Source organism: Phodopus roborovskii, unplaced genomic scaffold (genome assembly GCF_943737965.1).
Source record: "Phodopus roborovskii unplaced genomic scaffold, PHOROB, whole genome shotgun sequence".
Classification (NCBI taxonomy): Eukaryota; Metazoa; Chordata; class Mammalia; order Rodentia; family Cricetidae; genus Phodopus; species Phodopus roborovskii.
Window position 1 is genome coordinate 34,628,593 of NW_026126525.1, and position 17,347 is coordinate 34,645,939.

General features: G+C 46.6%; 1 protein-coding gene across 7 annotated transcripts in view; it reads left to right on the forward strand.

The window, feature by feature from the left end:
- The first annotated feature begins 554 nt into the window (after positions 1 to 554).
- Positions 555 to 17,347, forward strand: part of Apbb2 (amyloid beta precursor protein binding family B member 2) — a 305,019-nt gene continuing 288,226 nt past the window's right edge. For all 7 annotated transcript variants that reach the window (XM_051198467.1, XM_051198470.1, XM_051198471.1 and 4 more), the window contains exon 1: positions 555 to 593. The gene's annotated coding sequence lies outside the window, so the exon portion shown is untranslated. The remainder of the gene's footprint in view (positions 594 to 17,347) is intronic.

The window sequence follows — 17,347 nt, forward strand, 5'->3', positions numbered from 1 at the left end:
GCGTGGGGGAGGAGGCGGCGGAAGGCATAAGTTTTACCTTTTCATGTTCTTCTAGCCTGGACGGCTGTGGGCAGCTCTCATCTGGGAATATTTTTCCCATTCTAAAGGAACGCAGACGTGTGGGAGACGAGTTCCTCCAATTGCCTTTTGGCTCAGACAGACGCCAGGCCACCTGGAGGGGATACCCGGGCTGCCCTGCGTCCTCAGATTCTGGGTGTCACCCTGGCGCCCCCTGCCTCCTTGCTGTGCGGCAGCCGCGCCTTCTCCACCTGCAGGGGTCGCCCTGGGAGCGCGGCCCGCCCCCTTCCGCTGCGGCCTCCGCCCCCGGCCCCGCCTTGCTGGGTTCGCCCAGCTCCGCCAGGCCCCTCAGAGCCTTTCCTCGCGCAGCCGCCGCCAAAGCCTGGAGAAGTGGAATCTCGGTCGCCGTTGCTGCTCTCTGCGCGGGCCTCGCGGAGCCGCACTGGGCATGCTCAGTTGCCTGAGCCAGTGCTGCTCTAAGTAGGAAGCTCGCGTGCTGCTGCCCGCAGCTGATCGGGGCGCTCAGCGGACTGCGAGACCCGGAGCCGGAGACGATCGAGCGTCGCGCTGCGCTGGTGAGCCCCGTTTTCCTTCATGCCTTCAGCCCGGTGATCCAGGGCAGGGGGGGTGGGGTGGGCCGGGAGCCCGGCAGCCGGCGAGCTTGGCTGCTTGTTGCCTCCGCGGCTCGGCTCGGTTTCTGGCGGTCACCGCCGGCCGCCCAGCCGCAGCCCCAGCTGCAGCAGCTGCCTCTGCATCTGCAGCAGGCGCCCGCTGCGGAGTCCCGCGCACCCCGCGCCCGCGCCGCAGGGCCGGTGCTCTAGCTGCGGGCTCGCCCAGTCACTCCCATTGCTCCTTCACTCGCAGCTGAAGCTCGGCAGGGTAGGGGCGAGGACACTGGGTCGCCGGGCTGTGCCCAGGCGGAGACTGCGGAGGGCAAAGTGCTGGTGGGAGCGGGAGACGAGCAGCGCACGCCCCCTTGCCCTGGAACCGGCCTGCCCGCCTGGCGGTGCGCTCTTGTAGGAGATTCAGAGACCTGCCCGGCGACTCCAGGGGTGCAGCTGCACTGAGAGGAGAAGGGGGCAAAGTTCCTGTCCCTTCTGCAAAGCCGAGAGCGTTTTAACTAGAAAATGGCTGTGTGCCGAGGGCTGGATCAGGGAAGCCGGTCATCGGGGTCCCTAACGTCCCACTGCTGCCCGCCGGGAGAAATGATGGCTCTTAAGCCAGATATGACATTTGTGCAACGAAAACTAGCTGGGTGGAGGGAGGGATGCTGAGTCCCGGAGAAACAATGAGAGGTGGTCCCTCCACATCGTTGTCGGAGAGGTCTGCAAACAGGAGGTCAGGCGCAAAAGGCAAAGGGAGTGTGGGGCTTTAAAGAAAGAAAAATAAATTGGAGAAATCAGATGGAGAATTGAACCGTTTTTGTAGCCAGGTTCTGTACAGCTATGTCTGTCCCAATAGTTTGGGGATGGACTGAGTGGTTGGAAAGGGCTCATGTGAAGAGAATTAGGTCAGTGTTGGAAGCCCACTGGGCTCTTAAAGGGGGCAGTTTTGAAAACTCCTGTCACTGGCTTTGCATTGTGCCTGTTGGATGACTTAAATGAAAGTCATAAAAGAGCATCATAAAATGATAACAGCAATATCATTTTAATTTTCAAGAAATAAGAAACTGTGATTTTTTTTGTTTCTTTTCACAGACTTAAGAATAAATTATGGCAGGTGCTCAGTTGTTTTGGGATTTTGTCTCTTAAGTCTTTTTTTTTTTTCCTTTCTTGTCATGATATTACAGATCCTTCCCTGAAATGGCCATGGTAGATCTTAATTTGTGTGGCTGACCTTGCAGAAACAGGACACTCAAGGGACTTTTTTTTTTTTTTTTTAAATGAACATAGGAACAGGCTTTGTCTTGTTTTCTGTTTGTACCTTGAAAGCGGAATTTGCTCAACAGTTTGGAGATGCTTAGCAGAATCTTAGAAATGTCACCTGTTTGGAAAGATGGTATTTGTCCTGAGGATGGGGACCCCACTTCCCCCAGGCAGGCAGAAATATGATGAGAGTTCGGGTGCAGGAGTGCAGAGTGGTCCTGTCTGGGGAGTGTGGGCACGGGAAGGCGGTCCATAGGTAAAAGATATCTAACACTGTCCTTTTGAACTTGCTGTGCTAGATTGGTAGACCCCTTCAGAGAGTTCCCAGAAACAGAAGGCCACATGCCACTTGCTCAGAGCCTTTGAGAAAAGACTTGGGTTGAGACCCGAGGAAAGTGCTGATGTCCTCTTACACTGTGTTTCTTCCTCCAATGGATACTCTAAACTATACCTTTAAGGAGCCAGCTGAATCCTGCTTTCTGAAATTTCATAGACTAGTAATTGAAACGGTTTGAGGATCTACAGTGTGGCAGAGGAGTATTTTACATTTGGTTTGAGTAATATGAACACAGACTACAACCTTGTTTAGGGAAAGACAAATATTACAAGAACACATGTGTGCAAACAATATTTTAGAACAGTTATTTTGTACGTCATGTTTCTATTTTCTGAGGACTTTTGGTGCCAGAGGAGAAACAGCAAACAAACATTGGATTCTGTTTTTGCTACAGCAGGAACCAACACTTGAAACCCTTCTTCCCATGATTATTAGATTTGTGTTCTGTTGTTTACCCTGATTAGTGGGTATCTAAATGTATTTAAGAGAAATGGAATCTTAATAGCTTTCTATTCTCCTCCACACCTTTAAGATAGACAATATCTTTGTTATAGTCACCTTAAGTATTCAGAGAAATACTACAGTGTTCTATGAGACTGTCAGCTACTTACTACAGTAACAAGGCACCTAGGATGAGTTCTAGGAAAATGTTGTATGAAATTATTACCAATTTTGTGGGTGATACTTTCCCTCCCTGGGTTAAGGAAACTAGCATTTGACTAATGGCTGTTACATGACAAGACAGATAGTAAGCTTTTTACATATAGTGACTTATATGTGATATATATGTGCATGTATTTATGTGTATGTATTCACACATACTTGTCATGTGCACATGTGATGGTCAGAGGGCCCTTTGATATAGATCCTGGTATTTTCACCTTTTTTGAGACAAAGTTTCTTCTTCATTGATGATTTCTATGTATGCCAGGTTAACTGGCTCGAGAGCCTTGGGGAATTACCCTGTCTCCACCTTTCATCTTACAGTAGAAATACTGTTGCTACCATGCCTGACTTTAGTGAAGGTTCTAGGACTTAAACTCAGGTCTGATGGTATCTTGACATAAATGTCACCTGTTCAAGAAAACTCCTCTTAGAGGTGGAGACTTGTGATACCATAGCACATTCACTGTAAAGTTTTGTCTCATAGGAGAATATTTCAGTTTGTTCTGTTCTTATCCCCTAAGCATTCTTTTATATCTTTGATTTGTTGTTTAGATTTAGGTTTGATTAGAATAGCATGCCTTCAAATTGATGTGGATGCTTATACAGCGCTTCCGTATGTATGTTAACATTGTTTTATTTATTTTTTTGCAGTGTTGTAGTACTAGCAAATAGAATTAAATCAAGAGATGATAAGCCCAAATTACCCATTTTGGAGTGTTATTAGTGTATAATCTGTGTGATGATATGTGTTAATGGTGTGCTTTGTGGCTATGATGGCTTGTCAGAGGCAGAGTGTCAGCTCTGTGATTAAGGGTCTAGTAGAATTTAATAGAAAGGCCACCAATCAGAGCCTCTGTAGACTTTGCTTGTGTGTCCTGCTCCTCTTTTACTGCAACTCACTCTGTGACGTGGGGAAGTCAGTTCACTTCTTTGGGGTCTCAGTTTCCCCATTTGTAGAATGATATTTGCAGTAGAATATGCCCTTTGGTTGGTTTACTGAGTCCTTCTTGGTCCAGAGGTCTATAATACAGTCATTCAAGGTAGGAGGAATTTGTGTAGAGCATAGAGGCTGATTTTATGCTTCTCAGAGCCTGTCCTGTCTTTGTTTTGTCCAATATCCTTCCTTCCTTGGTCAATTTCTGCCTCTCATCAAGGTTTTCCTTTGCTACGAAATAGTTGTCACAGATGAACTCTGTGAACTCGTCTTCTGGATAGGAGACAGAGCTGGGATTAGGCTTGGCTAAAATATATTGGCATTGAAAATTTTTGCACCATCTTGTGAAGAGAGACTTTCTGCCTTTAGGCTCCCAGGTCATCTAAGAACATCCCACCAGCTGCAGAGGAGGCGTTCTGAGTCTTGAGTGCTGGATCTCTCTTGCAGGATTTTAGCAGTCTTTTTCATGGTTTGAATTTTACCTTCTGCCCTTGATGACAGTTGCAACTCTTAGGAATTGATTATCACTGTCATTTAATGTGAGCATCTTTTACTGGCTTGTACAGGTATTTATGGTCAGCTGTTGCTGTAGCAGAAATACCAACTAGATGATGATGGGACAGGGATCATGGGGACCAGTCCTGTTCTAGGTTATGCATGCATTGCCTTCAGAATGCTCACAAAATTAAGTGAGACAGGAGAGGGTAGCCAGTTATTGCACTACTTAAGAACAGTGAGGACAGTGGCAACAGTGCCTCTATCCTTCACTGGGTGTCAGGATCCTAGACCCCTGCAAGGAGCAAGGCTGGATGGAACTGCAAACACAGGAAGAGAGTTGTAAGAACAGAAAGTAGGGAAAAGGAGGTAACTCATCACCCTGTGGTGAAGATTGGGAGCCTGGTTCCGGTTAAAGGCATGGGAGGTCAGCACACTAACTTACTAATTAACAACAAAAGACACAGACAAAAACGGAAGAAGAAAGAATTAAAGGGGTTGGAATCCCAATGTATAATTTCCTGGCATATAAAATGTATGAAATGCATGGGTTCACAGAGACAAAGGAGAGAGAACATAGAGAAGAATAATGAGGTGGAAATATGCATTAAAGGTTTTCTTTATGTTAATGACTTGGGAATGTTAGGAAGTTAGCCACTGTGTCCCTTACCTCTTGTGGATGCCACAGGATCTTGCCTGCTGGGCAGTACCTGGAATTTCTGAAGTTTAGCTGTATTGGCAAGTATGCTTCAGGAATGCTTGGAGTGGGAGGAAGTGTGGCTTTGTTATTTTTAGTTGTCTAAAAAATGCAGAGTTTTGAACTGAGCTGGAACAGGGAGTGTGCATTTGGGAGCCTGCAACTGGAGGGACTTTGCAGAGTTCTGGAGAGGAAGGGTGAGTTCCTTTGCTGGGGAAGGAAGGCTTAGCATGACTGGTGGGACAGGGTATAGCATTTGCAGTTCACTACCCTAGAAATCAGATCTTAATTTATATGCATTTTAAAAGTGAACGTTTTGTGTGTATGCAAAGCACAGTGCAAGCCTGAGGGCTAAGTCTGTCAGTGACATTTTCATTGCCCTTCCTGCAATGATGATGATGATGGTGCCAGCATTTCATTGGCCTTCAGATGAGAAGAATTGACCCTTTTCTTTGAGATTATACCCTCCCAATTTTGGGGTAAGAATCCTTTGTGGAGGGATGGGAATATTTTCATTTGGCAGCTTAATGGTCCATGAAATTGCTAAGTCTGGGAATCTGGTCCTGAGATGGAGAGCTCTGCCCTTGGGATTGAGTTAGTAGCGAAGCTAGACCAACACAGAGAACTTGTGGGTGGGCTGCTGGAGCCCTGGGCCTTCCAGGAATGTAGCATCACCCAAAGTCCCAGGAGCTGTGAAGGAACTCATTTTGAAAGTGCTGGGAACCAATGAGTATTTTTGAATTATAGCCTAAGAATGACAAGCAGAGTGCCAAGATGAAAGACGAGGGCCTGCGAGAGCAGGCAGGGCGAATGGCTGAAATGTGAATTCAGCAGGCAGGCCTGGAGATGTAACTTGGCATTTGTTTCTTTGCATGCAGACCTCTTTCTGGCAGAACAACATGCTTTTGCAATTTGGAGATGGTGATTCTAGGAATTGCTATTGGAATTGAGACAACTGAAGTCAAGAATTGCTTAATAGTCTTCTTAGTGTGGGCCCCTATGCTTGCTCCCGTGCCCTCCAGGATGAGCCTGAGATGGCTAGAGGAAGCTTGAGAATTGCTGTTTTCCACCTTTTCTTTGGTGGTGGTGTTACTACTGGGATGAAATCAGGGGGAGGAAAAAGTTCCTAGGTTTGAAATAATAGTTTTACAAAGTAAATAATGTTGCAGGTCTGTGATTAGTGGGCCTGGAAAGATGGCTCACTCAGTAGAATGCTTGCCATGCAAGTGTGAGGACCTGTGTTCAATTCCCAGCACCCATATAAGAGCTAGGCATTGTGCCTTTAATCCCAGCTTGGGAGAGGAAGAGACAAGGAGCTCCTTGGGCTTGCTGAGCAGCCCAGCCAACCTAGCTAATTTACCTTTCAGCTATTTTCAAAGCCCACAGTTAACCAGCATCTGCCAGTTGGTAATACAGTTCTCTCTTCTCAGGTTTGGTCCTCAAGTAACTAGCAGCATCCAGACGTGATTTCCAGGTATGTTGGAAACTGAGTTTCTTTGTTGACTCTCTCGGAATATTCCAGGAGAGAGATTCCTTCTGTATAAAATACAGGGGAAAGCCTGGCAGTGGTGGCATCTACCTTTAATCCCAGTACTCAGGAGGCAGGGGCATCTCTGTGAGTTCTAGGCCAGCCTGGTCTACAGAATGAGTTCCAGAATAGCCAGGGCTACACAGAGAAACCCTGTTTAAAAAAAATAAAAAAATCAAATAAACTAATAAAACACAGGGGAACCTGATAGTTGCCATATGCAGGTTCTGGGAGACTGAGTGGTTGGATGAAGGTGTTGGGGCCTCCAAGCAGCAGTCACAAGGCTGGCCTGAGGTTCTGGCTCCTGTGGCCTTGGGTTGACACCCTGGGAGGTCATGTTTCCCTGGGTATCCTGCTTGTTCTTTGCTACTGTGTTCTTATTTTGGGGTCTTTAGTTTGTTCAGTAGACTTTTGTTCTAAGCAAGGGCCAGGCTACTTTCTACATTTAGTATCTTGCATTGCTGGGCAGTACCGTCTCTAGGTGTAAGTACTGCGTGTAGCTGGGCAGTACTGTCTGTAAGTGGGAAGGGAAGCCTAGCATGAGTGAGGCTTCTTGGATTGTTTTATTCTTGGTGGGCTAATGTGGCCGTGGCTGAGGCCTGATGAGAACACTCAGTTACAGGGCATAGATACCATGGGAAGCATCGATGAGCCCTAGAGTCCTGCTATTAGAACAGAACTTTGGGTCCTCCCCAAGGAACAAGTTGCATATATGTCTTTATAGGTCATTAGCAAAGAGAGCCTTCTGGTGACACCCAGAGGCCTCGTCTTCACGTGCTCATTCCTTGTGCGGCAAATGTTATTGAATGCATAGTTGGTGCCAGGCACTGTGCCAAGTCCAGGGAGACAGAGGAATGTGCCAGAGCTTTGGTGGCAGGGTGCTTCTGTGGAGGCCTGCCTGGGGTTCCACAGGAATGGCAAGAAAGGAAGCTGGCCTTCCCTTACAGTGGTGGGGGTGCTACATGGAAGAGGGGCTGTGGCAAACGGCCTCTGCGAAATTCTCCATTGCAGAAACCTTTCCCTGGCTCCATCTTCACCTTCGGCTCCCTGGAACTCTTGGAGGCCATCTCCTCTGCCAACACCAGGATCCTTCTGTGAAGGTAGAAATGTGGCATTCATATCTCTGCAGAACCTGCTTGTGGTGTGTGTGTGTGTGTGTGTATGTGTGTGTGTGAGAGAGAGAGAGAGACAGAGACAGAGAGAGAGAGAGAGAGAGAGAGAGAGAGAGAGAGAGAGAGAGAGAGAGACTTTTGCCCTTCAGCAAACATTTGGCACTGCTTGCCTGGAGACATTATATCTTGACTCTAGAGGGAGAACCACTGGCCTTTACAGATAGTGGTCAGTGTACAGTGCATAGGGCAACCTTGCCCAGCAGAGAGTGTTGGGGCTTGGTGTTGAAAAGTCATACTCTTAGGGTCTTGGTATCGCTCTGCTATGTTGTAGCCACATGTCCACTGATGATAGAATTCTAGTTGGACATCATAATTATGCAATGTCTCCCTGTCCTCACCTGCAAACAAGAAAGCTAAAGATGTGTTTGTAGCTTGATTCTGAGGGTCTCAGGAGTTACTAGGGGTTAAGGGGTTAGGCCACCACCTGGCAGGCAGCAAGACCTTAACCATTATTATTACTCTGGGTTTACCAAGGTTTGCCTTTTGATTCAAGAGCTGAGTTTTGGGTGTCCCTAGCCCACCCCCCTTGGGAGTACTTCAGTGTAAGAATTGGCTGTGTTCCCGTTCTCTCTCATTGTCCCTACCCCTTGGTTCTAGGGCTCTCAGTAGTCTTTTAACCCTTTTCCCTGGGACCCAAATTTATGCCCTTGCCAAACCTTCCCCTCGAAGCTGAGAGTGACGCTTATGATTTTCCTTAGCTCTGTCTATTGGGAATAGTGAGAAAATGGGAAGCAGGTCAGGGGAGGCTGTCACATTGCTTTCTGATTGTCATTGCTCCTGCCACCCTGAGATTGGAAAGTGGGAGGCAGGTGGCAGTGCCTGCCTGTAGCTCTCCCCTCTGAACCCACTAGCTCATCCCCAAGCTGAGTGCCTCCAACTTCCAAAATATCCAGTAATTGGGTCACAACATCATCTGCCTGCCAGGACTCATTTCTGAAAATCAAAGCAGAGACACAGACTTCTATCGGTGAGATTTGAAACGTCTCCACCCTCTGCTTTACGTTTACTCCAAAAATAGAAACAGAGGAAAGCCGGCTTGTCTCAGGTGGCTGTGTCTTCGTGGCCGAGAACTGTGTTTTTTATTCACTTTGTAAAAGTGTTCAGAGCCCTTTCTATAGGGTGATGAGACTTTGTGGACTCCATTTAGTGGATCAAAATTGCCATTGAATTTTCATAACAGGAGTTTTGGGTTTTGGATGCTGCTGTCAACAGACTACAGAGAATATAAAGACAAACAAAAACAAAAACAAAAAAACCAAAACCAGTGTCTTTGTTACTGTTCTATTGCAGTGAAGAGACACCATGACCAAGGCAGCTTATAAAAGAAAGCATTTAATGGGACCTTGCTTATAGTTTGGAGGGTTAGTCCATTATTGTCATGGTGGGGAACATGGCAGCAGGCAGGCATGGTGCTGGAGCTGACATTTTATCTGCAAGAGGAAGCAGAGAGAGAGAGAGAGAGAGAGAGAGAGAGACAGAGACAGAGACAGAGACAGAGACAGAGACAGAGACAGAGACAGAGACAGAGACAGAGACAGAGACAGAGACAGAGACAGAGACAGAGACAGAGACAGAGACAGAGACAGAGACAGAGACAGAGACAGAGACAGAAATAGACAGGCACTGGGCCTGGCATAGGCTTTTGAAACCTCAAAGTGCACAGTTCTACCAACCGGACCACACCTTCTAATCCTTCCCAAACAGTTCTACCAACTGGGGACCAAGTTCTCAAACACGAGCCCGTGGGGGTCATCCTCATTCACACCATCACACTAAGGCACTTTTCTAATCCCTTCCCACACACTTGTCTCCTCCTGAATGAGAGTATTGACCTCTTAGCTTGCATCTCTGTTTGGCTTCCCAGAAGCTAGATACAGATTCCAGTGCCCTGTGTTGAACCTGACCAGGATGGCCATTGTGCCTGTTCAGAACTCTCATTTAGAGAAAAAAGCTGACAGCTGAAGAACCCATCACAACCCAGCATGATGGCATTACCAGCAGGGATGCACTCTGCTTCCCAGACCACTGCCTACTTCGGGTTTCTGGTGTGTCAGGCTCAGTTTCGGCTCAGTCTTTTCCACAGCGCTCCTGCCACCCTACATGTCTGCTGTTTAAGTCACCACTTGTCTCCAGCCCCTGCATGGAGCCCTGCCATCCCCTACAGCCTCCAGTTCCTTCCCACCATCATCGCCTTTCTCTTTAGAGTTTGCAGCCATTCTCCAAGTCTCCTGCTCATTTCCTCTGTGTGCTGTTTCTAAAATCCTCTGTAGGTGAGGGCATGCCCATTCTGCCCCTCCAAGGACTCCTTGCTGCCTGCAGGCTGAAAGTCCAGCTGCTTGGCATGACACCCAACACCCTTGCTGGTCTGCTTTCCGTGTCATACCCTGGGCTTGCATGCTACTGTCTGTACAATGTGCCATGCGTTCTTTGGCATCAGACAAAGGGCTAGTGTTGCCTGTATCCATCCCTGATGAACTGTTTTTCATCTGTCTGATGTCCGTCAACCTACAGGAAGTCACTTAATCAGTGCCCACCTCGTCTTGCATCAGAGTCACCCCCAAGCTTGTGAAAACACGTCTTGCTGGCCCTAGCCCCAGAGTCCCCTGTTCTGTGGTGTGACTTGTTGGAAGTCTGCATTTGTAATGATTCCCTGTCTCTGCTGCTGGACTGGGGGCACGATCACCCAGGCCAGGGTCCAGGGGTTCTTCTTGCTCTCACCAGGGTTTTCTCACACTCTAAGTCCATCGCCCTTCATCTTCACCCACACTTCTCTCTGGCTTCTGTACTACTCTCTGGATCCTTGTGGGATGGTTCTGAGTTTCTTTATGTTTGAGTTCCCAGTGTTGGAAAGTCCTTGGGGATTAATATATATTGTTCAAGAGTGGCCCTAAGAATGAAAAGAAGTTATTTCAGGATTTAATAAATATACCTCAGAACACATTCTCTGCATTTCTTCATCTGTTGTTTTTTCTCTTCCTCCTCCTTCTTTCCCCTTCTTCCTTCTCCTCCTGAGAATTTATAGGCAATATATTCCAGTTATGAGGTCAGTATGAATCTACATGTAAGTCTTTTTCCCCCTGTTGTTCTAAATTCTATAATGATTTGGAGAGAGAACCCATTTTTGCTTCTAGAACATAGTTTTCTTGTACTTCTTTTATGTGACCAATGTTTGTAGAAATAAAATGTGTTAAAAAGAAAAGCAAAGGACATCTAGTTTAGCAAATAAAATAACATAGAAATCACCCTTTTATTTACAAACAAAACCACTAGACCATACTGAGGCCATATAACCAGATGCTTCAAAAATAGACAGGTAGACCAATGGAATCGAATCGAAAACCTTGATATTAATCCACACAGCTATGAACACCTGATTTTTCACAAAGAAGCTAAATTTATACAATGGGAAGAGGAAAGCATCTTCAACAGTGGTGCTAACATAACTGGATACTGGTTTGTAGAAGACTGTAGATAGATTCATATCTATTGCCATGCACAAAACTTAAGTCCAAATGGATCAAAGACCTCAACATAAATCCAGCCACACTAGACATCTTAGAAGAGAAAGTGGGAGGTACCCTGGAACAAGGTACAGGAGACTGCTTCCTGAACAAAACACCAGTAGCACAGACACTGAGATCAACAATTAATGAATGGGACCTCCTGAAGTTGAAAAGCTTCTGTAAGGCAAAGGACACAGTCAGCAAGACAATGGGAAAAGATATATTTACCAACCCCACATCTGACAAGAGGGCTGATTTCCAAAATATACAAAGAACTCAAGAAGGTAGTCACCAAAACACCAACTAATCCAATTAAAAAGTGGGGTACAGAACTAAATAGAGAATTCTCAATGGAGGAGTCTAAAATGGCTGAAAGACACTTTAAGAAAGTGTTCAACAACCTTAGCCATCAGAGAAATGCAAATCAAAAAAACTCTTGAGATTATTCCTGTCAGAATGGCTAAAATCAAAAACACTGGAGAGGATGTGGAGAAAGGGGAACACTCCTCCACTGCTGGTGGGAGTGCAAATTTGTACAGCCACCTTGGAGATCAGTATGGCCGTTCCTCAGGAAAATGGGAATTAGTCTATCTCAAGATCCAGCAATTCCACTTTTAGGCATATAAGCAAAAGATGCACATTCATACAACAAGGACATCTGTTCAGCTATGTTCATGGCAGCATTATTTGTAGTAGCAAGAACCTGGAAGCAACCTAGATGCCACTCAACTGAAGAATGGATGGAGAAAATGTGGTACATTTACACAATGGAGTACTACTCAGGGGAAAAACACAATGGAATCCTGAAATTTGCAGGGAAATGGATGGAACTAGAAGAAACCATCCCGAGTGAGGTAACCCAGTCACAAAAAGACAAACATGGTATGTACTCACTCATATATGGATTTTAGACATAGAGCAAAGCATTACCAGCCTATAATTCACAATACCAGAAAAGCTAGGAAACAAGGAAGATCCTAAGAGAGACATACATGGTCCTCTGGAGAAGGGGAAAGGGACAAGATCTCCCAAGCAAATTAGGAGCATGGGGGGAGGGAAGAGGGATATAGGGGAAAAAAAGGGGGGGGGAGAAGAGGAGGAGAGAGGTGGGGATAAGGGAGCAGGATGATTGAGATAGGGAAAGAATAGAGGAGAACAAGAAAAGAGATAGCATAATAGAGGGAGCCATTATAGATTTAAGGAGAAATCTGGCACTAGGGAAATGCACAGAGATCTACAAGGATGAACCCAACTAACAATCTAAGCAATAGTAGAGAACGGTACCTTAAATGCCCTTCCATGATAATGAGATTGATGACTACCTTAAATGCCATCCTAGAGCCTTCATCCAGTAGCTGATGGAAGCAGAAGCAGATACCCATAGCTAAACACTGAGCAAAACTCCTGGAATCCAGTTACAGAGAGGGAGGAGTAATGAGCAAGGGGGTCAAGACCAGGCTGGAGAAACACCCAGAATCAGCTGACCTGAACAAGGGGAAACTCATGGACTTCAGTCTGACAGCTGGAAACCAGCATAGGACTTAGACCCCTTGAACGTTGGTGTTAGTTAGGTGGACTGGGCAGTCTATGGGGCCTCTGATAGTAGATCAGTATTTATCCCTAGTATACTAATGGACTTTGGGAGCCCATCCCACATAGAGGGATACTCTCTCAGCCTAGACACATGGGGGAGGGCCCAGGCCCTGCCCCAAATGATATGACAGACTTTGAAGACTCCCCATGGAAGGCTGGGGTTTGGTGGGGGTGATAAGGGAAGTTGGGAGGGTGAGGGAACTGGGATTGACATGTACAACAACCTTATATCAAATTTAACTTAAAAAGGAAAGAGGAAAAAAAATTAAAAAAAAAAAAAAAAGATGCTTCAGTCATCATTTCTGCAGGTGAGAGAGGAAAGGCTACTAATGCTTTTCATTTGCTTATGTGTTTATTATTGAGCACTTATTCTTTCCATAATAGGCCCTTTGAGCAAGGGTGGAGACTGTTCTCTTTGATACGGGAGAAATCAGGGTCACCTGTTGATGGTCATGGTTTCATTGATAAAAGAATTTAAAAGTGAACTCAAATAGAAGCAAAGGACAATTTTATTAGGCTGTAATAGAAAAGCCCAGGGCAGGCAAGCTGTAAATTTCAGCTGCTGTCTGGAGAAGAGGAATGGAGAAGAGAAGGGGAGAAGCCATGCTGTTTAAGCTGGAAGGCAGGGCAGACACGTGACCAGCAAGCAGCCACATTGTAGACAAGAGTTTTGTGGTTTTTTTTTTTTTTTTTTTTTTTTTTTTTGACTTCCAGCTCACATAAAATGACACAGAGAATTATTTATGAAAGCTCAACTTATAGCTTAGGCTTGCTCCTAACTAGTCCTTATACTTAAATGACCCCATTTATATTAACCTATGTTCTATCATGTGGTGTTATCTCTCTTCCATCTTGCATGTCATTTTTCTGTTTGTGTCCTCTGGCTTCTCTCCTGGACCCAGATTCCTCTGGTCTTCTCTCTCTGTCTGCCTGGAAGTCCACCTAACCTCTTCCTGCCTAGCTTTTGGTCATTCAGCTCTTTATTAGACCAATCAGAAGGTACCTTGGCAAAGACACATCTTCACAGCACACAGATACTCTGCGGCACCACATGGTGGAGAGGGAGACTTTAGAGAAAGCAAGGAAACTCAAAACGTTTGAGGGAAAGCCCAGTGTTAAGAAAAGCATGCTCAGAAAGAAGAAAAGAAAACATTATCGGTTTATTGAACAGTTCAGAAAGATGGACAGACTTACGACCCTACATGGTTGCACCTTCTAAGCCTCTGCACTAGAGGTGGGGATTCTGGGAAGGAAAAGTACAGAATTTCATCAGAGAACTAATTCTACCTGTGTCTTTAGTCTGGCTTAAGGGGAGCCCGCTTTCCCAGGTCCTGTAGCCAAGGGGATTAAACTAGCCCCCTTGAGAAGTTAGGTCTCTAGCCAAGCCATTCTGTTTTCTTGAGTAGGAGTTTTTGTCTACTCTAACATCTTGGTAGGAGATGTTGTGAAATGGAAGGGTGATGAGATCGGAGGGCTTCGAGACCCTTTAGATCAGGTGGTATGAGTGAGAAGGACAGGAAATGAGAGCCATGTCAAGAGCCTGGCATATTTCTGCAACACAATACCATGTATAATGCATTTATACAATGCAAATTTGAAGGAATGCACAAGCAAAGTCAAATGGAAAAGCAGTGTGACATGGAGAGCAGCCATTCCAGGCCAGGAGAGTGGTTCAGAAGGGCTCCCTTTAAAAATATATCCTCAGAGTCCCTAGTGCACCAGCAGTCTCGTAAACATTGTTCTCACCTTGTTATGGTGTCTGCTGCCTGGGTCTCAGCCCTAACTAACACTGCTTCCATGACTTCTAAAGTAGGCTGTTTTTTGCACATACTTGTCACACAAAGGAACATAAGAACAACGTGAAAGTAACTGGGCGAGGCAACTCTTTTTGTGAAAAGGGTTACCAGAGCTCAGGTATGGCTAGCAAACGCTGTTGGCCAAGATGGAGTGTGTCTTGTATCCCTGATGGAGGTGGTGAGTGGATCTCATCTGTGGGAGGCTCGGCTTCACTGTGTGATCAGATTGGTAATATGAAGGGAAAGGAGAAGAAAGTTTCAGGAAATAGCAGTCCTTGCTGGACTAACTGCCTTTGATAGAAAAACCCCATCATTCACATGCTTCTGCCTTCCTTGGTTTAGCAGAGCATAGGTTTTTGACTTGAATTGTGGACATTATGATGTCATTTCATCTTTTGGAAATGCAGACACTGCTTTGGATGTTAACTGACTAGGGGGATGAAGGCAGAGAGGAAGTGCCTGACCATGGGTTTCCAAGGAGAAGCATAAGTTTGAGAGAAGTAATCTTTTCCCCCCCATTCTGTCTTTTCTATACCCTCCCCCTCTCCTTTTGTCCTTTTTCCTCTGCTCTCCTTTCCTCTCCTCCCTCCCCCCTTCCCTCCCCACCTGCATCCCCTGCTCACTTCCCCCTTCTCTCCCCTTCCCCTCCCCCTTACTCCCTTCCCTTCCTTTCCCTTCCCTTCCCTCCCCTTCCCTTCCCCTTCCCTTCCCTTCCCCTTCCCTTCCCCTTCCCTTCCCCTTCCCTTCCCTTTCCTTCCCCTTCCCTTCCCTTCCTCTTCCCTTCCCTTCCCCTTCCCTTCCCCTTCCCTTCCCTTCCCTTTCCCTTCCCTTCCCTTCCCTTTCCTTCCCCTTCCCTTCCCCTTCCCTTTCCCCTTCCCCTTCCCTTCCCTTTCCCTTCCCTTCCCCTTCCCTTCCCCTTCCCTTCCCTTCCCTTCCATTTCCTTAACTTAACTTTCCTTTCCCTTTCCCCTACCCCCACCCCCCCAGAACTGCATAGCCACGGTTGGCTTGAATTTAACTGTGTTAAGCTCTTATCCTCGAACCTCAGCTTCCTGAGTGCCAGAATTACAGGCAGTCAGCCACCATGTCCTGACTTTTGGATATTCTTTTAGTTGAGGTATGCTTAGTTTGGTCTTTCTTGAAGTTACAGTACAAGAAGTGATCTAGGTCAGCCATTTTGAAGAGATTTATTTTCAGATGCTTTATGGTTCTTTGGCATAGCAAACTCAGAAGGAAACAGGGAGGGATGAGCTTGCCAAAACTGTTCATTTGTGAGGGATCCCCTGGGGGAGTCTGAAAAGGAATGTATGTTAAGGTACAGTCGTTAAGGGAGAGCTTGATACTTATAAATGATCCCAGGAGGCTGAGGCAGGAGGATCAAGGGTTACGGGAGAGCCTGGGCTACATGGTCTAACCCTAACATTTGACTCAGCTTCTAATGTGGTGCCTCCTCCTCTGCTTAGAGTTATTTTCAGAAAGATGCAGTGGGATTTTATGTAGAAGGGAATGAAAGGAAATGGAACTGGAGAGAACCACCAGAGAAACAGTCTAAGGAGGGCAGGGGGGAGGCGGGGCAGGGGGAGCGGGGGCAGGGGGGAGCGGGGCAGGGGGGAGCGGGGCAGGGGGGAGCGGGGCAGGGGGGAGCGGGGCAGGGGGGAGCGGGGCAGGGGGGAGCGGGGCAGGGGGGAGCGGGGCAGGGGGGAGCGGGGCAGGGGGGAGCGGGGCAGGGGGGAGCGGGGCAGGGGGGAGCGGGGCAGGGGGGGGCAGCAGGAAGGCTCCTTTAGTTTAGGGCTTTGGATTTAGATGTATTTGTGCTCCTGAAGAGACCCGGATCTGTCAGGCAGGGTGATGGTACTGGAGACCATTACTATGGACAGGTCCCCATGCCCCAATGCTCCAAGGAGAATCCTGTTGCCTTTGTATTTAATGTATTCCACTGATGCGGGCAGGAAGAGCATGAGCAATGATGCAGTGAGACTGAGCTGCTGCTGTGCAGGGCGCATCAGTGGGGTCAGTGTCATTTTCTAAAAATGACTACAGGAAGTCCCGCATTCCATCCACTTGTGTATCATTGTCTCGAGGATCCAAGTCATCTCCTGCTGCGTCTACTTTTAGTTCCGTGTGAACCACCTCACTGTACCAGGCCTACATCCTGCGGGTTTTTTTTTTTTTTTTTTCTCTCGTGGTTCTGAGGACATGGGAATTACAAGAAAGAAACAACAACAACAAAAGGGCCTTAGAGCTCATTGATGTGTGGCATTATTATCTTTATTCCTCTAAGAAAGCAGGATTTCCATTCAGTGGGGTTGTGCTGTTTCCCTTTGGGAGAGATAAGAGGAGGCTAGATGGCTGCATTTGGAGTTTATATAAATTTTTGCTTAACATTTGTTCTTGGATGAACATTTGTGACGGTATTGCCTTCCTTGTGCAGTGCTAGCTGTTTAACAATACAATGATGTCTTGCCAAGAACAGTTTCCTGTGATCAGAGTGAAACTTAAGGCAGCTGTAATAGGGTGGGGTGGGTGCAGGTTTTCGTGAAAATACCTTTATTTTTTCTTCATGTTGACCTTGGGATTAATTTCCAAATGCTTGACCTTGTGCCACTTTGATAGATGCTTATGTTAAAGAATATGATGTATGTCCCCATGTGAATGCTTTAAGGTGATGTAATTGCTAACAATTTGTTTGCATAAAGGAGAGGAGAGTGGACAGACTCAGAAGTAAACCCAGTCTTTGGGAAGG